This window comes from Molothrus aeneus, chromosome 4 (assembly GCF_037042795.1).
Source record: "Molothrus aeneus isolate 106 chromosome 4, BPBGC_Maene_1.0, whole genome shotgun sequence".
Lineage (NCBI taxonomy): Eukaryota > Metazoa > Chordata > Aves > Passeriformes > Icteridae > Molothrus > Molothrus aeneus.
In genome coordinates, this window is record NC_089649.1 from 14,119,121 (window position 1) to 14,125,120 (window position 6,000).

Genomic DNA, 6,000 nt, shown 5'->3' on the forward strand with positions numbered 1-6,000 from the left:
AAATTGCTTTTTATGTGGTACCTTTAAGGGCTTCCTAACTAGTAAGTTGTGTTGCTTAGAAATCCTCACTGGCATGTGTTACCTGTTCTTAGAGACTTCATTTCAGGTTTAGCTGTGCCATCTGAACTGCATGTGACTTTCAATCTGTTCAGGTGTCACTCCTGTGCCAAGCCTTGGTGCTGTGAGCTGGAAAAGAACTGTGCTGGCAGCAGGGTGTCAGGGAATCTGAATCCTGGGGAAGCAGGCATTTGGCTGCTGGGGCCAGAACTGCTGGACTGCATGTTCCCACCTTCAAGGCAATGGAAATCCTTACTGTGGTGCCTCAGTGGAATGAGGCAGTTGCAGAGGTGGTGGTCACAATAAGGGCATGAATGAGGACATTCCAGAGCTTTATATTTAATCCACTTCAGTACTTACATGTTTTCAGCTGATTAAAAGTTATTTTACCCCTTTTAAAACCTTTAGTTGCATAGAAAGGACAGTATGAAAAGATAGCAAAACAAAGTATCCAACACCTGTGAAATAACAACACCAGTGTGACCTTAATTTGGCCCTCACTAAGAATGTGTAGTGAAGCCTTAGATTATGTAAATATATGTCATTTTTTGGACAGAGTGGATGTTCCTTATGAAATAAGGGAGTGTGTCAGTTCCAGAAGTTGTTTGTGGATTTGGCTTGCTTGCTGCACTGGACTAGAAGTTCTTCAGTGAATACAACACTAATCTCTGTGGTGGTGTTGAAACCCCTGAATGTCACAAGGGTGATATAGTGTGCTTGGGGAATGGCTGAAGAAATCATCCCTGGCTGCTTTTCTTAATATCAAACCTGAGAGCACAGGAGCCACCTGTGCAGGAGTGCTGAGCTTTACTGTTTCTAGAGCGTAGGGAATGGTACTTGGATTCTTTCTAGGTTGAAAAATGCCTTGTACTCAGAAGATGTGAACCCAAAAAATATTAAATTTATTGCCAAAATGTGTTGCTTTTAGGCTCTTAGACTGTTTTAAACCAGAGCAGCATGAAGGGACTGCCGATAAACTGGATTTGCAAAAGAGGAGGAGAGGAAACTTCCTATCCTAGTGTGTGATTTGAATGCAAAATGTTTGTACATAACTACAGTAAAAACAGGTCCTTGGATTCGAAAAGAACATTTCTCCCTGTATATTGCTTGTGCTAGTGGTTAGCAGTGGTGCTTAGGGGGTTAGAATATTGGAATAGTGTAGGAAATCCCAGTTTCTAGCAAAAAGGAAGAGATCTTGTTTGTGCAAAGCTTTATCTTGGATTCTGATTCAAGGGTGCTGCTGTCTCACAAATACTATCAATTAGATAAGCATCAAAGAAAAAGTCTAAAAAAAGGTCTGTGGTGCTAGTGGACACTGCAGAAGAAATCTGATTTTTATTTGTCTCTGCTCTTCACTATTTCTTTATTCTGACAGCTGCTTTTTTTCCAGTTGAACTCACATTAGTTTGTCTCATTTACCTACTGTACTAAATTGGGTTCACTTGAAATACACAATCTGCATAAAAGTGCTGTTGCTAGTGTTTATTTGGGTTTACTAAAGCTTAATTCTGTGAGACTTGAAGGTAAAATATAAAGCTGTGGACTCAGCACTGATTAAAGCCAGATGTCTCTTGAGATCCTTGCATTTCTTTCTAATCACAAACCCAAACTGATTGTGGTAGATTTTTTTTTCTGGTCATGGCCATAGTTTTACCAGTCTGTGTTTGGTATGATCTAAGTCAACTGCATGCTTTTTTTTCTTCTCTTGTTATTTTAAATGCACATTTTTTCCCCCCTCAGGAATGTCTGGCTATAAACCTACTTTTTTTTTCATTCCCCCCCTGCCCCCCGCCCCATTTGTATTACAAACAGTTGATTTAGATGCAGATTCTTTTTAATGTTGAAATCCGATAAAAGGCTGGAAAAGTGGATAAATGAGGTTTGGAAAACCATGGGTTGAAGAGATGAGAAGCCATTGCATTGTGTTCAGTCCATTAAAACAAGAAGAAATAGAAGAGATACTTTGATAAGTGTTCTGCTGGTGTTAACCTTGATGGCTATTATCAGGGGGATGATGCTATATCTATTTCATTGGCTTAAGCTTTTTTCATGCTGAGAGAAATCAATACTTGGAGTCGTTGGATGACAGAGGCATCACTTCAGAATTGACGGTGGCTGTCAGACGTTGTCATTGGTTGACTTTTGTTCGCTGTTGAGGTTTTAAGCTTTCATTTTTCTAAGTCTTATTCAGGAGTCTTTGTAAGATTTCCCTGGGTAGCATTTTTAGTCCAGACTTTAAACCTCAGGTCAGAGGTCAAGTGCAAAGATCTGTGAAAGCAGAGGACTGAGGAGCTCCTTCATTTACTAAAATATCCTTATTTGCAGGGAATTTGCATTAGTGGCAAGACTGCGCGTTATCTTATGGATGACTTTTCCTCCTAAGTGACACCCTCTGAGACAGACTGTTCACAAAGCCAGTAGCTTTTAGCTAAATTAGACAAAGGAACTGGCATATGTAAAAGTGTTCAGTGATCTCAGAGTTGAAGAATAAAAGTAAAAAGGTGCAACATTTCTTTTAAACCCTATACTAGTGAACTTTTGAATCTCCTGTAGAAAGCATTACAATGAAATTTTGGAGCTGGAGAGGTGCAGCCTGAAAATTGCAATGCAGATGGTACCATGCGGAAAAAATATTTTACTTGACATTTTTCTAAAGATCAAAGATAAAATACTTCTAAAAACTAGGTAAATCCTACTCTTAAGTGAAATATAGACAGGCAGAATAGACTAACTTACTCTGTCACTCTTTCTGGAATATTTTCTGCATACGGAATGTTCTGTATTTTCATATCTGTAACTTGCCTTTTGGATGACCTTGTGGCCCTTCAGAATTCCAGTTCCTTAGAAATGAATCTTTAGATAACCCACGTGTTCAAATTGCCTGCAGTCTTGTCCAGGCAGACAACGGGAGGGCTGAAGAACCTTGTTCTGTGATAGTAGGGAAGGATTTTGTTCTGTCCTGTATGAAGGGTTGGAAAACAAGAGTCTTGCCTCTATTCCATGCTTAACACACTTCCCCTTTGTAAAACTTTCAGCAGTCACTGAATTTAAGACTTTCTGGAGATAATCTGTGAGGTGTGTATATGAAAATGCATTTTTTTTCCTCCTTACTTAGAATGAAACAAAGTGTTGTGTGACTGGACTACTCTTGTGATTACGGTTTCATTGCACACTTGCCCAAACAGGTAATTAAACTCATGTAGGCCAAGGCAGCAGTGGAAAGAAGGTTTGACAACTCTGTTTAACTGTATCTTATTTGTAAAACCATATTCTGGCATGACAAGGGTGCACATTGCAGGTGCAAGAAATGAAATACTAAAAAAGAAATGCAGCTGTAAAAATACTTTTTTTAGCTTGTACACAAAGAGAAATCAAGCTGGATTTCAATTTTACATAAATGGAATGATTGGGATTTAGTATGAAGTATTGACTCCATATCCTGCTGTCGCATCTTTGGAAGCGGTGCATCGGGTGAACCTGGCATCTGGAAAATGGAAAATGAAGAGAAATAGGGACTTTTGAGTGGTTTCAGAACAGTCTAGTGGTGGTTTGCTACTTTAAGATGGGTCTTTTTGTGATTCTTTTAGTGGAATCAGTCTTCGTTCATTCTTGTATTCAAAGTATTTGAGAGAAGGAGGTGGAGAAATAACTTGTATTTTGCTGTATATTTGGCATATATTGAGGGTAGAAACTGAGCCACTGAACAACTGGTGAGACACCTGTATGTTCAAAGAGAAGGTTATTCTTGCAGAGCTTTCTTAGGGTTGGTAGCTATATACACATGTGACAGCTGGAAAAACTGTGGCTTCTTTCTGGTTTTGTCTGCAAAATATATATTGTAAAGAACATGCAATGTTTAAGAGTTCTTCCTAGAGTGATGTTATAATTTTATGTGATTGATGCCTGTGGTAGCCTCTCAGTTTTGGTGTATAATTGCAAATTTCTATTCATATTAAGTGGTGAATTTCCTGAAAAGTGGAGTTCTATTTCCAGTTTATAACAGGCTGGTCGTGTTTTCGTGGAAGTTGTCAGGACAATAAAATACAATTTTTTTTCTTAGTTTGTCACAGCTACATTTTGAAAATCCTTGTTGGTATTTAATGAAGAATGTGTTCAAAATCACATCATAAAGAGACTTTTTTTAAAGAGGTACAAGTTCACTATATCTTTTATAAAACATTCTAGTTTGATTTCCATTTTATCATGTTTTAAGGTCAAATGTGACTTTAATGTTCCATAAAGAGACAGAGATTGATAATGGGGAAAGAATAACCCTCTAATGTGATTTATATCTATGGATTTTATGTCAGATATGAAAAGTTGCTGTTCAAATTGTAAAGGAGGATCCATTAAAGAGCACTTTAAAACATTTTACTACTTAACTTACCTTATTCACTTGTTTTTAGAATTCTGCCCTTTCAGGCAACTTAAAAATAACAGCTTGTGAAACATTTACAAAGTGCTAGAGAGAAATCGGCATCATCATGGGTGCAAAATAGTTCAATGTATTGGAAAAGACAGCTGTGTTCAGAAAGAGCTGGAAAAATCCTGTTCAGTGTTGGGTATGATTTAGTCATCTTGCATTTTTGTGAAGAGGGGTGGCAGAGTGCTTCATGTGGGAATACAAAAGACAATTTTTATGTCTCATTGACTTGGAAAGTCAGCTGCTTATTCTTCAGTCCTCCTGGATGTCTGCTCATCAGGTGAGCATTGCTGTAAAGTGTGGGGAAATACCTAAATACATTAAAATTGTTGGAATGGTCTTTAAAATTTATTCAGCTTTTAGTACATTTTTGTCGTCTAGTGTCTGTGAAAATCTACACAAGGCCAAATTTTATTTTTTTTTCACATTCTTTCTTTCTGTCAGTTTATATGACATATATATATTTGTATATACACATATATAAATAGCATTCATAGCCTGCTGATTTTTTTGTTTGCAGCAAGTTTCTAAGGCTTGTACATACGTATAGATAAAGTGTTGTTACTGTTTCAAACATGAAAAGCATATGACATTGTGCTGATAGCTAACCTCTAAGAAATAATTGTACTAGTGTCTGCATCAGCTGTGCTCCACAAAGGAAAAGCAATTTTTTTTTGTTGCTGGGCAGACATTTGTGTCCATTCCCCTAACTAGATCATAGAATAATCCAATCATTGACAAAGGCCAAAATGCTTTGTCTGGCATTTGTGATCTGTGGAATTGCCAGATGAAAACTGAAATTACAGGCAGAGAGTGCTGAAGTGGGGAAAAGCCTTTATTGTTTCTACCAGTGCTTGAATTTCTTGGGGGTTTTCATGCACAGCAAAATGGGGTTTTGGTGAGGGGGTTGATAAAAATTTGATGCCCGTTTTTTGAGTTCTTTATTAACAGGCAAATTTTCAGAAGGTCAACAAAACTCCAAACTATGAGACAATGTTTTAACAGAGAATCTCTCATAGTTTTGAGTTCAGTTTGTAGGCGTGACTTACAGTTCTTATTTGCTAGAATTTTCTTTTGAGCCGGTTGGCAAGCAGAAGATGTTTGTGCAACAGGTGTAATACTGCTGGGAAAGTTACTTTCCAATGCTGGCCTGCAAATATGCTCAACTTCAAGAAGCCACCTGGTAAAGATTGATTTAGTCCTCAGATCCATTTTGTTTTCTCTCTGAAAAAAATTTGGATTTTTCTCCTTAACTTCCATAGATATATATTTATATAAGCAACAGCAAGCAGTTGGTTCCCCAAATCAAATCAAGAGTCATGGGAGTGGAGTGGTCAGCTAGCTGACATTCATTATTCTGAAATTTGCCATTGTCTTTGTATAGCTAGTCACTTTGTTATAGGCATAACCACTTTTATTTTATATGTTTTGTTCTCCAGTCTGGCCATTCATGGCCACTGATGTGTTGGCTTTTGCTAAATTTTGAGTGTGTGTGTGATGTGGTTTAAAGAATTGATGAC

At 37.6% G+C, this 6,000-nt stretch overlaps 1 protein-coding gene across 2 annotated transcripts in view; it reads left to right on the forward strand.

The window, feature by feature from the left end:
• Positions 1–6,000, forward strand: part of LRBA (LPS responsive beige-like anchor protein) — a 367,997-nt gene that overhangs the window by 144,807 nt on the left and 217,190 nt on the right. The window lies entirely within an intron of this gene.